The sequence below is a fragment of the Puma concolor genome, chromosome B1, assembly GCF_028749965.1.
Source record: "Puma concolor isolate L17-30 chromosome B1, mPumCon1.1.hap2, whole genome shotgun sequence".
Classification (NCBI taxonomy): Eukaryota; Metazoa; Chordata; class Mammalia; order Carnivora; family Felidae; genus Puma; species Puma concolor.
Window position 1 is genome coordinate 34,137,590 of NC_141670.1, and position 25,736 is coordinate 34,163,325.

The 25,736-nt window shown below is 39.4% G+C and overlaps 1 long non-coding RNA gene and 1 other non-coding gene across 2 annotated transcripts in view; one reads left to right on the forward strand and one right to left on the reverse strand.

Annotated features, from left to right (window-relative positions):
- LOC147581560 (uncharacterized) overlaps positions 1-21,971 on the forward strand; it is a 42,576-nt gene extending 20,605 nt beyond the window's left edge. Inside the window, exon 3 of the long non-coding RNA XR_015249700.1 lies at positions 21,126-21,971. This is a non-coding gene — a long non-coding RNA (uncharacterized LOC147581560). The remainder of the gene's footprint in view (positions 1-21,125) is intronic.
- Positions 12,736-12,820, reverse strand: TRNAQ-UUG (transfer RNA glutamine (anticodon UUG)). Its single transcript has one exon. It is a non-coding gene; the product is annotated as a tRNA-Gln (tRNA).
- Positions 21,972-25,736: the final 3,765 nt, after the last annotated feature.

Consider the following 25,736-nt stretch of genomic DNA (forward strand, 5'->3'; position numbering starts at 1 on the left):
TGAGGCCAAGTCACTTAAAAAAAAAAATCCCACCATCAGTTTTTGCCAAAAAAGGAAATAAACTTAGTTTTCCTACCTCTCAATCAAGAACTTTTTTTTTTTCCCCTTCAAACCTCTGCTCCAGTTATAGCCTTTCTCATCTGTTAATTTAGGCAGAAACGGACGAGGGCCAGGGCATGAGATTTGTCAGCGTAGACTGAGAGAGGTTGGCATCCCTTAGCACTGTGATAGATAAAGGATTTGAAGGCCTTGTGCTTAGAGGTAGAGCTCACGTAAAAAAGTGCACTAGAATATTCAGAAGCTCATCTTACAAAACAAATCTCTCCGAGCCATCTGTTCCCACCAATTGTGGATGGAAAAGAGGAACAGGGCTGGCCGCATCTGACATAAGAGGGTGTGGCTTGAACCAGATTACAAAGCGAGTCGTGACTAATGCACACTTGTCGTTATCGTTTCTCGTTAAAGCCAGATCTCAGACTGAATTGTGTATTACTCATCACCGTCTCCAAGAGCCCTACGTGCTTATTATCATGGTTCTGTGCGCCTTACTATTGCTCCAGCATTGTTTCAGCCTGCTAATCTTTACTTCTCATAAACTTCAGATGGCATTTTGAGATCAGAGCTAGAGACTCGCGAGACATCCAGGTAGATCATTTGGGCTTAGGCTACCCACAGACTTGAGTTTTATTCTGTTCCAGCCTAATAATCTGTGCTGTCACCCCTGGGTTCTGTCTAGCCCATTCTTCCAGAAAGGAGATTTGGTGAATTGGAGCAAAAGGTTTTATTCAGTGGAACAGTATCTATTTTGGCCAAATTAGAAAGATAGCGATGCACATAAGAGCGTAATTTAGCTCATAATGAGATAATTCGGTAACAACCTGCAATACCGAATAGAAATAGAGAGCTTTTCTAGTTTTTTTTTTCCAATGCTCTCTGTGAAAATGTGTGATTCTTTTGATATTACGAGTTGTTTCCACCAAAACGGTGGGGCAGAGGTGGTCATTGAAGGCACCAGTTACGACAGATCAGCTTTCTCGACTGTAAGACCTATCAGAAACTTCAATGTTACTATATCTGGTGACATGCCGAGATAGTATCTAGAATTGCCAGAAGATATTTGGTCATGGAACTCTTTTTTTTTTTTTTTAGTGGAAGAATAGTTTCCATCTATTCCAGTTATCTTTTGCTGTGTAATATACCATCTCACACCCACCGATACTTATAAAACGATCATATATGAGTGTTGTTATCCCTCACATTTCTGGGATTTGCCTGGGCTAGGCAGTTCTTGCTTGGGATCTCTCATACAATCGCAGTGTGACAGCAGCTGGGGCTTGAAACACGAGAAGGATCATTTTCTCCGTGTCTGGAGGTCAGTGCTGGCCGTTGCCTGGGACCCAAGCTGGGTATCAGCTGGGCCACATGCCTAACGTCTCCCTACATGGCCTGGACATTCCCTCCGAGCACTGCCTCTCAGTTCCAAGGGCAAGTGTCCCAAGAGAGACCTGGGGGGAAGTTGTATCTATAACCTGCCCTAAAAAAGCATGCAGTAAAATTTCTACCATATTCTATTTATTAGAGGCAAGTCACTAAGAGTAGGGAATTAGACTCTTCTTCATGGAAGGAATGTCAAAGAATTTGAAGACATGTTTTAAAACCACCATATTATTTCAGGTAGCATTTCTTACAGTATGGTTTGGGAAACTCTCTTTCAGATAGTTTTTGAACTAATCAGTATGAGTGCAAAGCCTTGAGCATTACGATACTAACACTTCACATATGAGTCATAGTAGCTGGTATAACAAAATGGGTCTAAAAAGTAGAAATAACACATACTTAGGTGATTTAACACCCCTGTGATCCCATACCACACAAAGGGTGAGTAAATTCAAAGTGCTATTTCCTTGTATGCTGGATTGGATTTTCCCACGAGCTGATCAAACCCGAGAATCCTTCTTGTACTTTGACCCCATATCCAGACCATACATCTAAACGTGCCAGGACAGCCCCCATTTACCCCTGTTGTCTTTGCCTACCTATTGGTATTACCACTTTTTACTCTCAATATGGCTTGATTTGGATGGTAAATTATATAATGACTCATCTGTACCTACACTCTTTATAAATATATACACATACATATATATATACACACATACATACATATTTTATATACATATATATATATATATATATATATATATATATATATAACTTATTGTCAAATTGGTTTCCATACAACACCCAGTGCTCATCCCAACAGGTGCCCTCCTTAATGCCCATCACCCACTTTCCCCTCTCCACACCCCCCCATCAACCCTCAGTTTGTTCTCAGTATTCAAGAGTCTCTTATGGTTTTCCTCCTTCCATCTCTGTAACTTTTTTTTTTTTTTTGCCCCCTTCCCCTCCCCCTGGTCTTCTGTTAAATTTCTCAAGATCCACATATGAGTGAAAACATGGTATCTGTCTGACGTATTTCACTTAGCATAACACTCTCCAGTTCTATCCATGTTGCTACAAAAAGCCATATTTCATTCTTTCTCATTGCCAAGTAGTATTCCATTGTGTATATAAACCACATCTTCTTTATCCATTCATCAGTGGTGGACATTTAGGCTCTTTCCATAATTTGGCTATTGTTGAAAGTGCTGCTATAAACATTGGGGTACAAGTGCCCCTGTGCATCAGCACTCCTGTATCCCTTGGGTCAATTCCTAGCAGTGCTGTTGCTGGGTCATAGGGTAGATCTATTTTTAATTTTTTGAGGAACCTCCACACTGTTTTCCAGAGCGGCTGCACCAGTTTGCATTCCCACCAACGGTGGAAGAGGGTTCCCGTTTCTCCACATCCTCCCAGCATCTGTTGTTTGCTGAGTTGTTAATTTTAGTCACTCTGACCAGCGTGAGGTGGTATCTCAGCGTGGCTTTGATTTTTATTTCCCTGATGATGAGTGATGTTGAGCATCTTTTCATGCACCTATTGGCCATCTGGATGTCTTCTTTAGAAAACTGTCTATTGATGTCTTCTGCCCATTTCTTCACTGGATTTTTTGTTTTTCAGGTGTGGAGTTTGGTGAGTTCTTTATAGATTTTGGATACTAGACCTTTGTCCGATATGTCATTTGCAAATATCTTTTCCCATTCCATTGGTTGCCTTTTAGTTTTGTTGATTGTTTCCTTTGCAGTGCAGAATTTTTTATTTTCATGAGGTCCCAATAGTTCATTTTTGCCTTTAATTCCCTTGCCTTTGGAGATGTGTCAAGTAAGAAATTGCTGCGGCTGAGGTCAGAGAGGTTTTTCCCTGCTTTCTCCTCTAGGGTTTTGATGGTTTCCTCTTTCACATTCAGGTCCTTCATCCATTTTGAGTTTATTTTTGTGAATGGTGTAAGAAAGTGGTCTAGTTTCATTCTTCTGCATGTTGCTGTCCAGTTCTCCTAGCACCATTGTTAAAGAGACTGTCTTTTTTTTCCATTGGATATTCTTTCCTGCTTTGTCAAAGATTAGTTGGCCATACATTTCTGGGTCTAATTCTGGAATCTCTATTCTATTCCATTGGTCTACGTGTCTGTTTTTGTGCCAATACCATGCTGTCTTGATGATGACAGCTTTGTAGTAGAGGCTAAAGTCTGGGATTGTGATGCCTCCACTTTGGTTTTCTTCTTCAATATTACTTTGGCTCTTCGGGGTCTTTTGTGGTTCCATACAAATTTTAGGATTGCTTGTTCTAGCTTCGAGAAGAATGCTGGTGCAATTTTTATTGGGATTGCATTGAATGTGCAGATAGCTTTGGGTGGTATTGACATTTTAACAATATTTATCATTCCAATCCATGAGCATGGAATGTTTTTCCATTTCTTTGTATCTTCTTCAATTTCCTTCATAAGCTTTCTATAGTTTTCAGCATACAGATCTTTTACATCTTTGATTAAGTTTATTCCTACGTATTTTATAACTCTTGGTGCAATTGTGAATGGGATCTGTTTCTTTATTCGTCTTTCTGTTGCTTCATTATTGGTGTATAAAAGTGAAACTGATTTCTGTATATTAATTTTGGATCCTGCGACTTTGCTGAATTCATGTTATCAGTGCTAGCAGACTTTTGGTGGAGTCTATCAGGTTTTCCGTGTATAGTATCATGTCATCTGCAAAAAGTGAAAGCTTGACTTCATCTTTGCCAATTTTGATGCCTTTGATTTCCTTTTGTCTGATTGCTGATGCTAGAACTTCCGACGCTATCTTAAACAACAGCCTCCTTCTCTCTTCCTTCCCCTAGGCTGGTTACTCTGGTTAGTGGTCTGTCTAAACAGGTATATTTAATCCATTCTCTTGATACATGTTCTACATCTCCTTCTTTACACTCCTTTGTCTCTCTCTGGAATAATCAAGCCATATACTTTCTCTGTCTGGGTAACTTTATCTGTGTTTCGTTTTCCCCGCCTCCTTCTTTATTTTCCTTTCTCTCTCTCTGGATTAAGCCTTTTAGTCTCCCCGACTAGTCAATTTTATTCTTTCTCCACCCCCCACCCCAGTTCCTGTCCTTTCTCTCTTTGTGCTCTTCCATCAGCACCACCCCCCATCCTCGTCTTTACTTGTAGTCGGTGTTTTGGGGTTTTTTGTTTTTAGTCTTTAGTTTTTTGTTTTTGTTTATTTGTTTGTGTGTTTGCATGTTTTTGTCTCCTGTTTGTCTATCTGTTTTCCTTTCCAGGGCTACTCCAAGGAAAAAAATCAAAGCACACCTGGTGGGGGGTCCAAAATATCACTATGAGTAGGGTAATAAAATAACCAAAATACAACAACAGAGAGCAAGTAACAATCTCTGAAAAAACACCTCCTGGACAGTGTATGACCGTCCTTTAATATAGCAATGCTTATAGGTGCGGAGCACACAACAAGCTTTTAAAATGCATAAGGGACAGAAAACTAGCCAAAATGAGCAAACTCTTAATCAGATACTTGCCAGCTTTTCTACTCACATGTAGTTTTTATGTCATGTTCATTCCCCCCTTTCTCAATTTCTATGGCTATGCCTGGTCTTCTGTAATGTTCCAGTGTATAAATTGGCTCCCCGGGGCACCCGGGTGGCTCAGTCTGTTGAGCGTCTGACTACGGCTCAGGTCACGATCTCGCAGTGTGAGTTCGAGCCCCGTGTCGGGCTCTGTGCTGACAGCTCGGAGCCTGGAGTCTGCTTCAGATTCTGTGTCTCCCTCTCTCTCTGCCCCTCCCCCACTCATGCTCTGTCTCTCTCTCTGTCAAAAATAAACATAAACATTAAAAAAAATTTAAAAAAAATTGGCCCCCCTAAGCCTAAGCTTTTTCTCCTAAGGAATATTTTACGTGTCTCATTTAGACTAATCTTTCCAAAACATGACTTCCATCTTTTCTGTAGTCTTCACGAATTTCCCCTGCATCTAGCCACCCTAAGTTCTTCACAGCAGTTCAACCAGTGTTACCACCCATAGACTCAATCTGTCTCATACCAGAATTTTGTCAATCCTAAATAGCGTGGCACGTAAGATGTAAACTATTGTCTCTATTCTGTTCCACACCTGGTAGACCTTATTAGTAGAAATTGTTGCCCCTTCTAGACTAAGGAATAAAATGGTCTAATCATACCTGCTAGATTTCTGTGACAGTTTCAGTGTCCCTTTGGTCATCCAGACATTTCTATTTCCAGAAAAGAGTTCTAGATACAAGTTATTTGGCTGATAACCCCCTTCTCCAACCTAACCAAGTCTTGGCCTCCCTCCACTGTCCTCTGTTTCTGATTTGGGATTTTGTTTACTTTTTGGCAGGGAGAGAGGTCCTTGTGCCTGTCGCAGTCTCACTTTAAGCCTGGAGCTCTGCTCGAGACCCAAATCAGTGTGAGAGATCTTACATCCATGGGCAGTTCTCACAAATAATAATTGCCTCCTTAATTTCTTGCAGAAATCTGAAAATTAACCTTTGCCTGAAGTCCCCACCATTTTGTTCTGAATGCCTGATTCATTGGCCACCTGAGTTATTTGCCAAGTCATATACTATCTTTTTCACCCACTTGTATCTCTGGAGTCAGTCTTGTAGGCAAGTCACTTTCCCCAGCAGCTTTTTTGCCAAAGTCAGTGCAAACACACCGTATTTTGTACCTAAATCTGTAGTGATAACACTGTTTAAATTTATTCCAGAATAGGTGGCCCCACATAACTTATCTTCCTCTAGGTGCTCCCCCTTCCTTCCTGTCGTTCCCAAAGCAAATCTGTTTTATCCAGGCTAGTCTGGAAGTCCTTTTCTCACTTATATGTAGAATCTAAAAAAAAAAAAGTTTAAAAATAAATCAAACTCATAGTGACAGTAGAATGGTGGTAACCAGAGGTGAGAAGGTGGGAGAAAAGTAATAATACGAGTAAATTCTGGAGACCTAATATACAGCATGGTGACTAGATTTAACGCTAATGAGCCATAAACTTGCAATTTGCCAAGAGGGTAGGTCTCCAGTGTTTTTACCACAAGAAAAAAAAAGGTAGCAGTGAGAGGTGATGGATATATTAATTAGTCTGATTGTGGCAATGAGCTCATAATGTATGCATATCTCAGAACATCTTGCTATGCACCTTAGATATATGCAAATTTTCTTTGTCAAAAAAGCTAACAAAAATCAAAATAAACTAAAATTACTTTATACCTTGTTACTCGCTCACCTCCCCTACTCAGATATCATCAAAAGACAGACCTTCCCTGACTTATAGTGCATTGGCTTATGATTTTTTGACTTACAAGGGCATTAAAGTGGTACACCATCGGTAGAAATTGTACATTGAGTTTCGAATTTAGCTTTTTCCCCAGACTATTGCCACGTGATGCAATATTTCCTCATGATGCTGGGTGGTGGCCGCAAGCCACAGCCCCTGGTCAGCCACCCAGATCACAATGGCAAACGACCAATATACCGACAATCATTCCAGACTCAGGCAATTATTGCGTTATTTCACTTCCAGTACAGTATTCAATAAATTACATGAGGTATTCGATACTTTAGTATAAAACAGTCTCTGTGTTAGATGAGTTTGCTTAACTGTGGGCTCACGTAAATGTTCTCAGCACGTTTAAGGCTAATCTATGATGTTGGGTAGGTTAAGTGTATTAAATGCATTTTTTCCAACTTGGGATATTTTCAGTGTACAATGGTTTATTGCAAAAACTGAAGATCAAACAACACAAATCTCAAGAGATATTAGAGAATTCTTAGAACTTAATAGAAATGTGACCTCGCTCCCACGGACAAAACTCTATGTTCTCTAGAAGGTTAAATTGATAAACACAGAAAGAGTTCTGGAATCATTCAAGTTGGCCTAAAAGAGAGAATGGCAAAGAGCCAAGGATTACTGAGCCAAGACGTCAGTCTCAGTGGGAGTCTAAAGTTTGGGGCACTTTTTTTTCCCTCGAAGATAAACTTTTAAAAGGGAGAAAAAGAGTGAGAATACTGAGTAGGCAAAATGGTAAGGGATGATACAAACGGAGTATTAACAAAGGCAAAACATTACAGAAGGGAGAGGGTGGAAATACCAAAGATAAAATCCCAACATTACAATTTGTATCGTGGCATTTACCTTCGTTGAAAGTAAAATCAGTGATTTTGAACCCCTATTTTGTTCGTAACACCCTCAGAAAATTTGAGGACGTCAGTGGATTTTATCCCAGATGAATGCAAAAGAGAAAATTTCTGCATAGATTTTTATGTGGGAGACACTGACTCCTGAAGTCCGTTTAGGGATCCGGTTTCAAAATCAATGTTCTAGAACGTACACTGATTCTTGATACCAAAGGTAGACTATAATAATGTTGGCAAGGAGGTTGTTCTTACCCTGCTGTCGTTCTCATCATCACCCCCTCGAATTAACCAGCCAGGACGAGGGAGGCCTTGCCTCCAAAGGGCCGCCTACATTTCTTTTCTTTGTCGGGAAGCCTCACTTCCTGAGAAGGCAAGGCGCCTTGTCCTGGAACATTTCACCCACTTCCCAGAATACTAACCTCCTATTGCATTTTTTGGTAATTTTCAAAGCCTGAGAAGTTCACTAGGGATGGCGAGGAAGCCAGGAAAATGGAGTAGGCTTTGCCTGGAAGTTTTAGGCTCTGACCTCAGAGCAACAGACTGTGTGGCCTTAGGTAATTCACTTAACCTCTCTCCGTCTCAGTTTTCTCGTGTCGAAAATAATACAGCCAGTAAGATGATTTTTAATTTCCCTTTCTGGACTTTAGATGCCTCTAGGAGGAGGTGAGACGAGACTTGGGTTTGGAGGTTCTGGTAGGATTAATAAACGGGGGAGAAAGTCCATTCTGCACTTTTGGTAAACCTTTATTAAATCTCCAAAGTGTTTTAGGGGCTGGCTTTAAAATTTTCTATAAAGAAACAGACATATGAGGTTAACTTTATATAAAGGGTGGGGGGTGTTATTTTGGAGCAGGAATGCCTTCCATTTGTAATACACTGTAGCACATCTCTTGAAAATAGACAAGTCACCAAGATGTTTCTTCATTCTGTTATCTCTGTGGGGCCATATTCTCAGGTAATACACATCAGGCCATAGACATTTCTGTTTTGTAGGAATATTCCCAATATGTCACACTAAGGAATGCTGGGCTCCCGCTTTGTCTTACTTTTCTGAATTTCACTCTTCATGTGTCCACAGAGCAATAGAAGCATACGGCTGTGACTATTAAGGTGATGAAAACACAAGCTCGTTGAGAAGGTACTACACCTTTGTAAATTTCACATATGCGTTTATATGTTATACATACTTAAGTATAGTTATATATAAACTATATACATGTATTCACATATCTATTTATATCAAATTATATATTAACATATTCACATTTATGTCTTCACCTAAAATATACCAGCTTCCTGAATAGATACCAAGATGAAGCAAAATATCTTTCCCGGCATTGAAGAGCTCACAATCTGTTATAAAATTCAAACATTTTCTGATCTTTCTTGTCCAGTGTTACTTGAAACGTTATTCCATTTATTTAGTTATTTGTCATTTTGAAAATGTTTACACTAACATTTAATTGGACTTAGGCTCACGGGATACATATTTGGTAATGAATTCTGAGCTTTGCTTTGCCTATATAGGCTAAAAGAGGCAATAAAATTCAAAGGAAGGGCTTTTTTTTTTTTTACATTTTTCTTTTCTTTTCCTTTTTCTCCCCTTCACTTCTTTCCTGTAAGTATTCTATCCTTCCTGTGTGAGTCTAAGAAATCAAATATCAAACTACTAATTTTAAAACTCTCCAAGGGGCACCTGGGTGGCTCAGTCGGTTATGTGTCGGACATGATCTCACGTCATGATCTCACAGTTGGTGGGTTCGAGCCCTGCCTCGGGCTACCTGCTGACAATGCAGAGCGTGTTTGGGATTCTCTCTCTCCCACTCTCTCTGTCCCTCCCCCGCTCATGCCCTCTCTCTCTCTCTCAAAATACATAAACTTAAAAAAAAAAAATCTTCAAGATTTCAGTCAAGTCTTCATGTTCTAAGGTCTCTTATAATGTGTTTGTAATTTTACATACTGTTGGCATAAGCAGTAGCCTACACCGGCACATTCGTTTTCAGCAAATGAGTATATTGAAAACTAATTCCTATGGCCACAATGAACGAAGACCATCCATGTAACCACTAAGCACTATATGAGATCATACATAACATGCTGGCAATAAGACCCCAAAGTTGGATTTTCTTGACATGCCAGCATTTTTAGGCACGGTGCTAGAGCCGGGACCAGTAAAACTAATGGAAAGCCAGCATGAAATCAACTGTAAAAGTCAGATAAAAACAGTGGCTTGATTCTAAGACAATCCAGGTTCCAAAATGAAATGGAAGGTGCTGGGATTTCATGAACATTTTCAAAAAAGTAACCCTGAAAATTTATGAGGAAATTTATGAAGTTGGAAGTTAGTTCCCCTAAGGTTTGTGTCCGTAATTCTTGGCTCAGGCTGATTTAAAATGTCTACACTCTGCTCACAGGCTCTGCAGGCACCATGTCCCATCACGTTTCAAACAGCAAATGATTCCACAGAGCCCTGTTGGTTCCGAATCAATGTTTCTCTTTATTAACTAATTGTTGTTATTACTAGTAATAATCATGTAGTGAAATTGCTCAAGTTTCATAAGTGAGCTAAGCTCATAGTTCTGGAAGAACTCCCAGAATGAATAGTTAAGCTAAATATGTAGTGCTTGCCAATCACAAAGGAAACCAATGGAATATAAGAAACACATGGTGGTAACACAGGGCAGAATTGTATGCACTTCTAGTATTCATTTCCTGTTTCTTGCTGAGGATGCACAGCTATGTCCAGGCCTAGGACAAAATGTATCAGCGAGCAATGACTTTTTTGTAATCCTTACTCCGTGATCGGCAATCTTCCCATCAGCCGTTCCATTTTGGGGGTGGTTTCTTCCACAATACCTTAAGAACGGAGTGTCCTTGTGAAGCTAGTGACTATCTATTGATTACCTATTATATAAGGGGAATGTTCTAGAGGCTATAGATAAAACAGAGCTATGGGTACGTGGCTGGCTCCCTGGTAGAACATGTGACTCACTCTCAGGGTTGTGAGTTTGAGTCCCACGTTGGTGTAGAGATTACTTAAAAATAAAATATTAACAACAACAACAACAAAAAACAGAGGTGAATAGGACATAATCCCTACTATCATTTAACATTGCAACCTGAGATATAAAATAAGATAAATTTGAAAAGACGCTAAAGGCTGAATGCAGTAATTATTGTAAAAGAGATTCATGCCACACTAGATATTAGATTTGCTTAGTTCCTAGATAACAGTTGCGTGTCAGATTACTATAAACCCATTCCCTTCTTCCATTAGTACTGTTCCATCAAATCAAACTATTTCTAGTAACCCATTTCGTACTAATAATATTTACTAAACATTCATATTACTCATAAAAATAAATGACAATAAAGAAAACATAAGGTATGTATATTTAGGAGAATTTTTTACTGCGTGGCTAGACTGAACAAATGCTTTTTAAATATGAATCCAATTACATTTAGAGTAAATATGGGTGGGTAGGTAGTTGAGTGAAATCGAAGTGATAATATTATATAGCTGATAATTCAACTGATAGAAATACAAAGCACTAGAAAAAATGTGCCTGACGGAAACATAACGCATTAATTTTACATGAATTTGGTGAGGTGACCATCAAACAATTGAAAATGCAAGCCATGACCCAAGAAGAGTCAAATTTGGCATTGAACAAATTTGAGAGTTGATAGACATATTAGAATTTGTGGGAATGGATAATAATCTTAAGGGAGAAAGTGTAAAAAAGAGAAGATAGTTGTAGAATGCATTTAGTGTAAAAGTGAACTGGGAGGCTAGAAAGAAAAATGACTTCGGTGGAAGGGCGTGGGATGTAACGCAAAAATGAGGACAGCCATTATCACAGAGGACAAAGCAGGGGCTAGGGCCACAAAGAGAGGAATGACGAATGGCAGGAAATGCAACGGAGAAGCCACAGGACATAAAGTTTGGGAACAGGGGGCGAAGAGGAATAATGAGAGGTTAAATATTGAAAGGGGAATGAGGAAATACTACTCCAGAAATGTAGGGTCCAAGGAAGAGGAAAGTATCACGGTAATATAAGGTAGAAAGAGAGGAAAGGCTGGGGCGCCTGGGTGGCGCAGGCGGTTAAGCCTCCGACTTCAGCCAGGTCACGATCTCGCGCTCCGTGAGTTCGAGCCCCTCGTCGGGCTCTGGGCTGATGGCTCGGAGCCTGGAGCCTGTTTCCGGTTCTGTGTCTCCCTCTCTCTCTGCCCCTCCCCCGTTCATGCTCTGTCTCTCTCTGTCCCAAAAATAAATAAAAAACGTTGAAAAAAAATTAAAAAAAAAAAAAAAAAGAAAGAGAGGAAAGGAGGGTTTATATTAGGAGGGTGGGGCACGAATATGTCTCAAGGCAACAAGCCCATGAAAAGGGAGAGAGAGAAGAAGCTGAACAGAGAGGATATGATGACTTAGCAGGTTCCAGAGGAGCAGAAGAAGATGAGATTCAGTCAAGTTAATCTGAGAGGAGAGATTTTTTTGGCAGGAGCAAAGAGAGATAGGGAAGATGAAAATTCAGGGAAATAGCCAGCTAAAACGTAGAAAACTTAATGCAGCCCTCCAGTGGATGGACCCAATCATGCTTGTTAATAGAGAGAAGGCATCTATTCACAGGGGCTGAAAAGGAGGAGTGGAGACTGGAGGTAAGTGGATAAGGTATGACATAACCATTTTAAATAATACAATAGGAAGACTGAAAAGGTTAAATTCAAAAATTATAGAACAGCAATGACACCCAGACTGGCATGGAATACTTCAGTGGGTAATAGTCAAGTCTGGATCTGTATTCTGAAGTTACCCACTTCTCTTTGAGAAGCTTATTTTAAACACTGGGTGTATTATAGAAATAAGACTCACAGTTCGATGTATTTGTTTGTATTTTTTTTAAATATAATATGACCTCAGCTCAGTGAAGGAATGCCGTATCAGGCAGGTTTGAATCAATTTCACAACATTAAAATGGTCTGGTTTTGTCAGTTTCTTACAATTATGATCAGTGAGTGGTCTGGCTTTTTTTTTGAATTTTTTTTAATGTTTTTATTTATTTTTGCGACAGAGAGAGACAGAACATGAGCAGGGGAGGGGCAGAGAGAGAGGGAGACACAGAATCCGAAGACATCGGGCTGTCAGCACAGAGCCCGATGCGGGGCTCGAACCCACGGACCGTGAGATCACGACCTGAGCCAAAGTCAGACGCTTAACCGACTGAGCCACCCAGGCGCCCCTGGTCTAGCTATTTTAAGGCAGTTATAACTTAAAATGAGCCTCTGCAGGCATGTTAATGCTCAACTGCTTTCAGGGTCTGTTTTTATGTAATTATTCACTTATGCCACAATAGTCAGATACATCTCTGAAAACAAATGCTTTTATATTTTAATTGAAAAAGAAAAGAGCCGGTCGGTGCAGGCCACAGAAAAGTTTTACTGTATGCCTTCTCACCAGCAATCATCCATCTTAACATAAACCAGATTTTTGCCAAGATCAGTGTTTCTTCAAAATGAAGCTAGAAATAGATTTGTAAGTGTGCTCTTGTACCTCTACATAGGTTCTTAAATGATTTTGAGCAGTTATGCATTTATTTAGAGGAAATAAATCAACTGTAATAAATGAATGTTTACCAAAATGATTGTTTTACAGTGCATTGAGTTGGGATATTTATAAAGTTATTTCACAAAAAACACTTTTATTTAAAAAAATTTTAACATGTACTTATTTTTGAGAGACAGAGCACGAGCAGGGGAGGGGCAGAGAGAGAGGGAGACACAGAACCTGAAGCGGGCTCCAGACTGAACTGTCAGTACAGATCCCTATGGGGGGATTGAACCCACAGACTGTGAGATCATGACCTGAGCCGAAGTCAGAAGCTTCTCCAACTGAGCCACCCAGGTGCCTTCAGAATAACTTTTAAATAGTTTGGAATTCTGTATATAGAACCCTATATATACTACTATGATCCTATAGAACTATATATATGGTCCTATATATAAACTATATGTGGTTTAGACACCAGTCACATGTGGAGACAAAATGAAAGTGTGCAATATTTTTTACACAGGTGAGCCAACACAATGTACCTAATTGCAGAAGTAATTATCAGATTAATCTGTAATAGATAAGTTGTATAACATTTTTATACCTTAAAATTTTTTTAGGGGCTCCTGGGTGGCTCAGTCAAGTGTTCAGCTTTGGCTCAGGTCATGATCTCAAGGTTCATGAGTTCCAGCCCCATGTCTGGCTCTGTGCTGACAGCTCAGAACCTGGATCGTGCTTCAGATTCTCTCCCTCTCACTCTGCCCCTCCCCTGCTTATGCACTCTCTCTCTCTCTCAAAAAATGAATAAGTAAACGCTAAAAAACTTTTTAATGTTTTTAGAACAATCTTCAGGTGAAATAACATTTTCAAAATAAAATTCTATAGAAACAAAATAAATACTTCAGTAGGATCAGTATCTTTGGGATACTTCCCACAGCGATATTTGACAGTAAAAACAAAGAAAATAAGCAGTTTGAGTTGAGTTGTCAAAAGTTGAGCAGCAAAAGTTTACAGTTTACCCTTCCATAAATCATTTTAATTTTTGTTCTAATAAAAACCATAAGACTAGTAACATCATTTCCACTTTACACACTGAGGTTGTCAAAAGTTATGTAAGTATTCATCGGGTGAACCAGACTTTTGAAGGGATTTTTTGATAGGCACCCTGACAATGGCTGCGGGAGATTCAGATATGGAAAGAGAGAAGGAAAGGAGGGAGGCATCAGAAGCTCAGGTAGCAATAAAAGATCTGGGGAGTAGGAGCTTAGGTGGTCCACCCATGTTAATCAATCACTGGGGAAGAGAAAACTATGTGGAAAGACTTGGATGTAGATTTCCATCAAGTTTTCTAACACATTGGTGAAATGTGTTAGACGCTATTTTGCCTAGACTCTGCTGCCTCGTCAATGCTCCATTCTTTCATAGTGCTGACTTCCAACGAATCCCTGAGAGTATGTTGGCTTAACAGTATCATCTAATGACAGTAAGTAATAAAGAGTTCATAAAAGAAATATTTGCATGCTTTGAGTAGGGAGACCATGCCTCCTTCTTCATCCTGCTGAATTTTGCAGCCCTATTCCTGCCTATCAATTCGCTCTGCAGCGATGAGGTGTATGGACATATTCCCCAGGAGTCTTCAACCGTCCATAGCCTGGCCACCTCAAACTATAGCAGTTTTCTCAGTGTGGAGGAGATTTTAGTGGGGGCTGTATCCCACCCCGCATTCCTACTTTCACTCTTCATGTGTTATCACTTTCACATCCAAGAGAGAGCAAATGAACACTGGACAGCCCCTTCCAAAGAATTTTCCAATTTTATGTATCCATCACTATAGTTAAGAGTTAAGGTTTAGTCTTAGGAGCACAAATTGTGCAATTCTATTTCCATTACAGACCAGTGCTTATCACTGTGGAAGTTACTGCCAGTTGGAGGTTTTAACCAATAGTATTTAAGACCATGTTAAAGACCATGCCTCTCTGTTGCTCCAAAGATCTGATTCATTATGGTGTACTATTATGCCTAGGTGTGTTTAACATCTAACTACAACATTTCCTGAAAGTGAAAAAAAATCAAAGATCAATTAAGTTTCACACTTTGAGTTGAAATCTCAATAAAATACACTTCTGATTACGTTATCTATATATTTCATATAGGCAGTTGAGACAGTTTCTAGACTAGTGGCTCTCAACCCTGGCTACACGTTGGAATCATCTAGAGAGCTATTAAAGATGCCAACACCCAGATGTCACCCCGAGCCAATTAAATCGCATATTTCACGGGGAAGGCCTGGACTTTGGTGTTTGTTAAAAGCTCCCTGAGCATTAGCTCAGCCATTGATCTCGGGCTTTTGGTCCATAAATCGACATGGTTAAAAGCAAAGTAAAGGGGAGGTTTCCTTTAGGATGGTTGTCTTATTTCTTTGCTTACACCTTTCTTTTTGTAAAAAAATGTCTTTTTCAATAAGTTGTCCTCATTTTCCTACTTTACCATTGTGACTCCCTTCTTGAGTATTGCTGAAGATTTTTATAATAGGAAGTGATTCATTTTTTGATAAATGCTAAAAGGAAGAAAAAGACTATTCTGTAAGTCAAAGACATGCTACCCGTGCAAACTGGAAACCAAAATATAAGAATGTCAGGCTTAAAGCAGAAAAAGCTGTTCAACACTTGAACATAAGACCTGAAACTATAAAACTCCTAGAAGACATGGGCAGTAAGCTCCTTTGACATAAGTCTTGACGATGATTTTTTTTGGGGGGGGATTTGACACCAAGAGCAAAGGCAACAAAAGCAAAAATAAACAAGTGGGACTACATTGAACTAAAAAGCTTCTACAGCAAAAAGGAAATGAAAAAAACAAAAGTGAACACAACCTACTGAATGGGGGAAAATATATGCAAGTCATATATCTGATAAAGAATTCATATCTATAAAGGTCTTATATAATTCAGTAGTAAAAAACAAGAACAAAAAACAACAAAACGATCTAATTAATATGGGGAGAGGATTTGAGTAGACCTTTTTTTTTTCTTTTCTTCCTAAACAAGATATACAGAGGGCCAACAGGTGCATGATAAGGTGCTCAACGTCACTGGTCATCAGAGAAGTGCAAATCAAAGCCACAATGTCCTATCATCTTACACCTGTTTAATGGCTACTATGACAAAAGACAAGAAATAATAAGCGTTGGGGAGGATGTAGAGAAAAGGGAACACTTGTGCACCCTCCGCTATGACAAACTATATGTCGTTTCCACAAAACATAAAAAATAGAACTACCATGTGATCCGGCAATTCCACTTTGGGGAATTTTCTTAGGTCAACGAAAACACTAACTCAACAAGATATCTGCACTTTTCTGTTCATTGCATCATCGTGTGTAATAGCCAAGACATGGAAATAACCTATGTCCGCTGAAACGTGAATAGATCAAGAAATGTGGGATATGTACAAGCACACACACACATACACACACAGAGGAATATTATTCAGCCATAGAAAACAAGGAAGGAAGAAAACCTGGCTCTTTGCCATAACATGGATGGACCTTAAGGGCATTATGCTAAGCGAAGTCAGTTTTCTCTAAAGAGAGAACAAAAATAGATACAGAGAACAGATTGCTGGTTGCCAGAGGTGGGGGTTGAGAGGTGGGTGAAATGGATGAAAATTGCCAAAATGTACAAACTTCCAGTTATAAAATGAGTAAATCGTGGGGATGTAATGTGAAGCGTGGTGGCTACAGTTAATAATACCGTGCTGTGCATTTGAAAGTTAAGAGTAGATCTTAAAAGTTCTTATCACAAGAAAAAAATTATAATTACGTGTGGTGATGGATGTTAACTGAATTTATTGTGGTGATCATTTCACAACGTATACATATATCAAACTGTTATGTTGTACACCTGAAACTCGTGTTATATTTCAATTAGATGTCAATAAATACGTTTCAAAAACCCACAAGGGGTCTTATAGGAAAAACTGACCAACAGTTTGAGGAGTAGTATTTGGGAAGATTTAAGTATTGCCTTCTCTAACACTGTCCAATCAATAGCCTTATGTCTACAACATCAAGATCAAATATTACCGTTCATTCTCCTAGACAGTAAGTATTTATTTAGCCTCTGTACTATACATTCCAGAGTGGACTAAGTCACTTTAATGAGGAACCTCAGGTAATCATGAAAGGCACAGGTAAAGTTATTTCAGATTTATTTAGAGCCTTGATGGAGAATGAAGGGAAACAAAGCTGATCTTTATAAACCACGCTCTCAAACCTATCTATTCAAACCTATCTATTCAAACCTAATCTATTTTACCTTGATTTCTCAGATTCCCATGTTGTCTTTGTCAAAATCATAGAGCAGAGCATTGTCTCAAAAAAAAAAAAATGCAGAATACAGAGGAAGTACAGGCAGTGGCTAAGTGTCCTTGATGCAAACGCCCAGCCCCCACCCATCTTTGAACTCACACCATAAATAAGCGGTTAGGTTAAAAATAATTGAGCTTGATGTTGTCTTAATCTACTTTGCTTCGGTAAATTCACAGTGTCCTTAAAAGACATTGTTTTTATCTGTCGAGATCCTGTGCTTACCAAGACCCATGCCCTGACCACATAAGCCCACGCTGGCTTCTTCCTCTAATGAATATCTAAAGTACGTACTGCTTCCAACACTCATTTGGCATTTAGAGCGATTTGTTTCTTAACATCAGTGATCTTTCCACGGAGTGTCTTACTACAGCTCCACCACATACTAGTTAGAGTTACCCAACATCTCTTTGCCTCAGTTTCCTCCTGTATGTAATAATGATACCTGCCTCGTTCATGTATTGTGAAAATTAAATGAGTTACTATACTTCAAGCTCTTAGAACAGAGCCTGGCACATAGTGCCCAGCATAAGCCATAGTTGAACTAACAGAAGTCCTAGTAAATTACACTGGAGACTCTCTAAAAGTGTATGTTACCCCATAGTGTTTATCACAGTGTGGGATAGTTGGTTTGTATTTGTTGATTCACACTGTACAGGAATCATTAGACCTAGTTTCTGGGGAACTAAGAAGGATTAATACATCTGTGTCCCTTCCTTTCTTTCTCTTTCTTTCTTTCTTTCTTTCTTTCTTTCTTTCTTTCTTTCTCTCTTTCTTTTCTTTTCTTTCTTTCTTTCTTTTGTTCTTTCTTTCTTTTTCTTTTCTTTTCTTTTTTTCTTTCCTTCCTTCCTTCCTTCTTTCTTTCTTGGGAGAGGGGTAGAGGGAGAGAGAGACACATTCTTAAGCAGGCTGCACACTTAGTGCTTAGCCAACTGAGCCACCCAGGCGCCCCTTTATGTCAATTTTAAAACTGATTTTTTAGTGCAGAAGAAGCACTTGTTTGAGAGGCTTAGTCTCAAGGTGAATGGTTGTCTCTCATTAGAATCCAGTTGTAATTAACATGTCTGATCACATTTAAAATGGATAAATATATCTTGATCTCTGATTACAATACTTCGATCCCATGGGGATGCCTGCCTGGGTGGCTCAGTCAGTTAATCGTCCATCTCTTGATTTCAACTCAGGTCATGATCTCGTGATCTTGAAACCTGCTTGGGATTCTCTCTCTCCTCTCTACCCCTTCCCCACTCAAGCTCACTCTGTCGGTCTGTCTCTCTCTTTCTCTCTCAAATAAATAAATAAATAGGCCTATAAAAAAGAGTAATGTGCAGACGACACAGCAAATTACTGGTTAATACAGATAATTAAAAATAGAGTTCACTTGTTGATCTATGATGCTATAGATATGGCCCAGCCTAATATCAGAGATGAAATTAAACATCTACCAATAACCAAATATATAGTTAGAAAAATTACAGAAATAAAACTTTCCTTTTATTACAACTGATACCTAACATATATTATAATTTTTTTTTCCAACGTTTATTTATTTTTGGGACAGAGAGAGACAGAGCATGAACGGGGGAGGGGCAGAGAGAGAGGGAGACACAGAATCGGAAACAGGCTCCAGGCTCTGAGCCATCAGCCCAGAGCCCGACGCGGGGCTCGAACTCACGGACCGCGAGATCGTGACCTGGCTGAAGTTGGACGCTTAACCGACTGCGCCACCCAGGCACCCCTAACATATATTATAAATGCAACTTCTTCTTCGCCTGTGCCTGGCCCCTCTCTCACTTTAACTTTTCAAATACAATTACTGATATAAAAGAGGAAAAAGGCAAAATAGGAAAAACAGTGTTAAAATGCAAAAAATTAATTACATATAATTATACATCAGAGAAAATCTTAAGTGTGTTCTATATACAGTAATTATGTGTTAAATAGCATCAGTTAAAATATTCAGATATCCTTTTTTTTAAACTTTTGCAACATTTACTTGGTGGAGACTCTAAACTTTCTGTGTCAAATGCTTGATATATATGTACATATACATATATGTACATATATGTCTCTGCCATATAGGAATTATTCCCTCTTTCTCATTTTAAGAAGAGAAAATAGGCTCAGAGAGATTAAGTAACCAGCCACAAAAGCTGTAATGAGAATTTGAAGGCCAGCTTGTAATCTCATCCCGGTTTTCAACAGACTACATTTCCCTTTTTTTTTTTTTTAAGTTTATTTATTTATTTGAGAGAGACAAAGCGCGAGTCGGGGAAGGGCGGAGAGAGAGAGAATCTCAAGCAAGCTCTGCGCTGCCAGCACAGAGCCAGACATGGGGTTCAAACTCATGAAACAGTGGGGCTCAAACGCACAAAACCATGAGATCATGACCTGAGCTGAAACCAAGAGTCAGATACTTAACAGATTGAGCCACCCAGGCGCCGGGACCACATTTCGCCCGCAAGATGTTTTTCCTTCTGGAGGCAGGATACTTAAGCATTTAGTCTTTTTACCATTTATCCAAATCTATTCAGAACAAAATAGGTAAAAGGAGAACTGGCTTTTTTTTTAGGTTTTAATTCCAGTAAACATACAGTGTAATATTAGTCTCCGGTTGCTTCCGTATCTTGGCTATTGGAAGTAATTCTGCTATAAACAGGGGTGTATGTATCCTTTGAATTAGTATTTTTGTATTCTTTGGGTAAATACCCTGCAGTACAATTGCTGGGTCACATGGTAGCTTTATTTTTAACTTTTTGAGGAACCTCCATACTGTTTTCCAGAATGGCTGCACAGTTTACATTCCCACCAACAGTGCACAAGGGTTCCTTTTTCTCCACATCCTCGCCAACACCTGTTGTTTCTTGTGTTGTTGATCTTAGCCATTCTGACAGGGGGGAGGTGGTAGCTCATGGTGGTTTGGGTCTGTATTTCCCTGATGATCAGTGATGCTTCAGTTATGCTTTAAATTGAACTATGAGAAATAACTAGTGTGCTTAAAGCCTATAAAGTCATTAGGAACAGTAATAGAAGCGAGCATAAGAGTTTGTTCTGTGATTCTTTGTGTGTGTGTGTGTGTGTGTGTGTGTGTGTGTGTATGTTGAAGAGGTGATGAAGGGAGAGCAAGAATTAGCTAAGAAGTCAAGCCACTGATATTTTCGCCCAGGAATTACCATTGACTTGCTAGGTGATTTGGACAAGTGACTCTCAAGTCTCTTCTTTGTAAAATGGAAATAGTAATATACTATTTAGCTATCCCACAGTTCATAAAGAAAAAGATTTGGTAGCACTGTGGAAAGTTAAAGACAGTCTAGAAATGAATGTGAAGTGATATATTAATATGAAGGGAGTATTCTACTCTTAATTTATTTTTTTGCAAAATTTTAAAAAATGTTTATATATTTTGAGAGAGAGAGAGAACAGGGGAGGGACAGAAAGAGAGGGAGACAGAGAATCCCAAGTAAACTAGGTGCTGTCGGCTCAGAGCCCAATGCAGAGCTCAAACTCAAAATGACCTGAGCTGAAATCAGGAGTCTGACACTTACCTGATGAAGCCACCCAGGTGCCCCCCAAGTTTAATTTCTTTTTTTTTATTATTTTTTTAATGTTTATTTATTTTTGAAAAACAGAGACGAAGCGTGAGTGGGGGAGGAGCAGAGAGAGTGGGAGACACAGAATCCGAGGCAGACTCCAGGCTCTGAGCTGTCAGCACAGAGCCCGACGTGGGGCTCGAACTCACGAACCACGAGATCATGACCTGAGCTGAAATCAAGAGTCAGAAGCTTAACCGACTGAGCCCCCCAGGCGCCCCTCAAATGAGTTTCCATAAAAGTAGGAAAGACTTTGGTCTGTTGTTGGTAAGCCATAAACTATTACTAGGCACCCAGTGCCTCGGCATAATAGGCCTCTTCTGTGTCTGCATCAACCTGCCTTCCCTCAAAAGTTATAATTCAGTGAATATTCACTGCTCCGTTGTTTTCGTATAACTGCTAGCCAAGTCATTTCTTTTTTTTCTTTTTTTTTTTAATGTTTATTCATTTTTGAGAGACAGAGTGAGACAGAGCACGAGCGGGCGAGGGGCAGAGAGAGAGGGAGACACAGAATCCGAAGCAGGCTCCAGGCTCCCAGCTGCCAGCACAGAGCCCAACGTGGGGCTCGAACTCACGAACCGTCAGATCATGACCTGAGCTGAAGTCAAAGGCTTCCCCGACTGAGCCACCCAGGCGCCCCAGGTCGTTTCTCGTTCTTGTCATTCACTTTATTTTAGATGCTACCATTCTTGATGATTTCAACTTAAAAGTACGTCTCTCACTGAGTCTGCATCTCTCTCCCTTTTACTCCCTCCTCGTTGTGGGCTTGCACACACGTACACTTTTCCATGTACACACACATACACAACGTTCCCCCACACTAATGGCCCCCCTTCCCTCAAAACAGGAAAAAACGTCAGAAATTTGTAGCTAATGATAAGTAGTCATTAAAAGAGGGGTTTTTTTAATCCTTATGCCTAAGGTTGCAAACAAAACAGAATTGTTTTGAGATTAAAACAAGACAGACCTGAAACGGGGGGGAAAAATTCTAACAAAAGAGACTAGATTTCTTACTTTCTTCTATGAGAAGCTTCTGCCCCTTGGAAACCATTTGTGATACTGTATTCATAAGCCATGTTAATAAAAGACTTCACAAAATTGCTGGCATAATTAGTAACAGACATTAATCATCATTCTTCCTCTAATTTACCTCAGTGATCTTATCACCAGTCAGACCCAAGACCTGGCCTTTACAGCCCCCCGGCTTGTCCTCACTAACCTTTGTCTTACGTTTTCCTCTGAGCCCTTCTTTCCAGCTTTTCTCTTGACACAGGTAAATACACCTGAAACCAATGCCCAGGTATGGCCACTACCTTGATCAGACCTCCCATCCGCCCAGATCCCCTAGACCATTTGAGCTAAACCAGACTCTTGTCTGCACAGAGGGACCTGTGGTCATCATGGGATGATCTCTGGAAGGACTGCCATTACCTCTTCCTCATTATAATACCAAAATCTCAGCCCAAGGAGGAGCCTCGGCCTCATTTGCATAGCATACAATGCACATAGAGGATGTTTCCTTAAGGTGCATGTGTGCGATTACGTCTGCCTCTGCATAGGATGACAAGGCTTCCCTATCTAAATATTCATCCTCAACCTAAACAAAAAGAACCCATTCACCCTCTTTCTGGGAGTCACAGTTTTGGAAGTCATTCCCCCCCCCCCACATCTCCTTATTTGATGCAAATAAAAGTTTTCTTTGTGGGACAACTCAACCTGGTGTGGTTTCTGACTCAGCAAGGAGCAAACTCAGGTTGGTTCAGTTACAATCCCGTGTATCAACAAACATTTATGCATTTTTCCAAAAAAGCCGATTTTAATGTTTATTTATTTTTGAGAAAGGAAGAAAGAGAGTGGGGAGGGGCAGAGAGAGAGAGGGAAACACAGAATCCGAAGCAGGCTCCAGGCTCCAGGCTGTCAGCACAGAGCCCGACACAGGGCTCGAACTCATAAACTGCAGGATTATGACCTGAGCCAATGTCAGACGCTTCACCAACTGAGCCACCCAAGCGTCCCCAGTCCTGTCTATTTTTTAACGTATCAGAAAACTATTTGATAGACGGTGTCCATCCTGAAGAGCATACTTGCCAGGATACTCCAGAAATTCTAACATTTAGGGTGCACCTGTTAGTATATGCTTTCTGTCACCCAGGAGTAGCATTAAAATATTTTCAGACCCCATAGGTCTCATTTTATGGCTTATTACATGGGATAACTGGGTGTGTGTTGGGGGGATTAGCTGCACATGAAATGACTGAGCTATTCAAGGAAAGGAGTCGAGCTGAGGCATCGACAAACAGCCCTAAGGAAACAGATGCATTATTTTAACACAGAAGAAGGTGGGGGCAACCATTTAAATTTTGTTTATCAACTTATCTGAGAAACTATTACATCCTAAAATTAGACCTGGCCTTCCTGAGAGGGGGAAGAAAAGGTTCAAATCAAGAAAATTCTAGTGATAAAAAAATATAATCTCCACTAAAGTGCAAATGAAGCAGGCAACGTTAGATTGCATACTAGAGGGGATTAAAGAGCAAGCTTGAGTAATTCTTCTGAGTTCAAAATTCATCCTAAACCTAAACAGAATTGAAGGATGCGCACAGGAAAAGAAAATCATAAAGAGGAACAAAGAACTTACTTATTCGATGAAATATGAATGTAATAGGAAGTTAACATGTAGCAAAAAACAAAAAAACCAAAGACACAGATATTCAGTGAAGTATTTATGATAGTTACAAACGGGAGCGTAAGTATTCATTATTAAAATATTAGTTAAAATATAGAATAGTGAGATATTGAAATACTACAAAGATATTTAAATGGCGTCACGGAAGGCATGTAATGTATCACCATTGTATTGCTAAATTAAAAAGAAAATACCAAATAGCATTGTGTGATTCAAATTATACACAAACATTTTATATATCCCAAGAAAAAAAATGGAAATACAGAAAAAGATTAACAGTAGCTCATTATAGATGGATCGAAATCTGAGAAAAATTTCTTTCCTTGTCCTTTATTTCTTACCTGTTTTGTTCTTCCAAATTAACTATCATAAGTATGTGTTCTGCTTTTCATTGAAATCACATGGGCTTTTCTTTTTTTTTAAAGAGTAGAATTCTGAGAGTGAAACAAATAAATGCCCGATTACTCTCTGAAGGCTGCAGACTGGAAAGCTAAGTCCCTTTACTTCTCTCCGGTCCTCTCAGGGTATTGAGGTGAGTTACAAACAGTTGGAAAATATCGCCTCAGTAATTGTCAGGGTATTAGATGAAAAAATGTATGTAATGGCCTCATAATTGCGTTTGGCTCTGAGGGCAGAACATGCTTGGACGATTGGCTCTGATATGGTACATTACTGAACAGCCCTGGAGATATGTAGCTTTTTACTTTCCAATTGGTAATGGAATATCACAGAGCAGATGCCTATTTGCTGTGGGAGAAGAGCAAATAATTATAGTCAAGTGAAAGAAAATGTAGAATAAATGACCACAATTACATGCTCTGTTCGTGCCCTCAGCCCTCCCCCCCCCCCCCCATTCCAGTCACATTCATCTGGAAACTTCTAAAAGACAATAACCGATTTAGCCTGTGGTCATTTAAATCCATCATCTGACATCCCACTAACTTGCCAAACATATGTTCCTTTGAATTGTTGGCTTCTGGGCACACAAACTTAACTGTGCTATAACTTCTTCACAATCTTGGAAATACATGTGGTGCTTCCAACAAGAAGCTCTAGGAAAAACACTGAATTTCTTCTTTTCAAAGTTTAGTACAAAGAACAGAGCCATTCAGTGAGGCTACTTTTAGTCAGAATTACCACTTATCAGCGTTAAAAATGGTGCCATACCATTAAATAAACCTAAAAATTTTTTTTAAAAGCATTTAAAAAATTGTGCCATATTATTTAAAGTTAGGGTTTATTGTATCACCTGAAAAGAAAGCTCAGATGTTATGCAAAGATATTATGAAAATGAAAACAAAAATTAACTGGAATGACTATTAATATGTGTTTCTTCCTATATTAAAAATGACTAGTACAAGCACTTAAAAATTCAGTTGTATGGACACTATATCTACTTTTGTTGGGTGTACTAATCAATTAAATACATATTTGAGTGTAGTGTGAGGCACAAATTGCATGCTATGGGAGAATACAAAGAGGAAACTCCCATGTTTCTACACTTAAGGACTTTCAACATAGCTGAGATGACAAGATATAAGGATAGAAATAAAGGTCCCTGACAACGCAGATAGTGTCTGTTTTGGACCCAAAGAATGAAAGGGACCTTTACGCTACGGAAATTCCGAGAAAGAACGTTTTGGTCTCGGAGGTCAAGAAAGGCTTTCTGGTTCAGGTCCAATGTAAACTGGGCGTTAGATCATAAATAGGACTCAGCTATATGAGGAAAAAGGCTTGGTTGCCCTTTCTGAAGAGTGGAAAATCCTGAGCAAAGGTATTTTCCTTGGAAATGAGGTCATTGTGTAGTCTGGGTGAAGCAGAGAGTTCATGGAACAGATGGGATGAAAACGATGCTTGAAAGACTGATTGCAGCCAGATCATAAGAGCTACAGAGAATACCAAACTAAATAATTATCACTTTGGGCATGGATAATGAGCACTTAGGGTGGTATGAAAACAGGGAT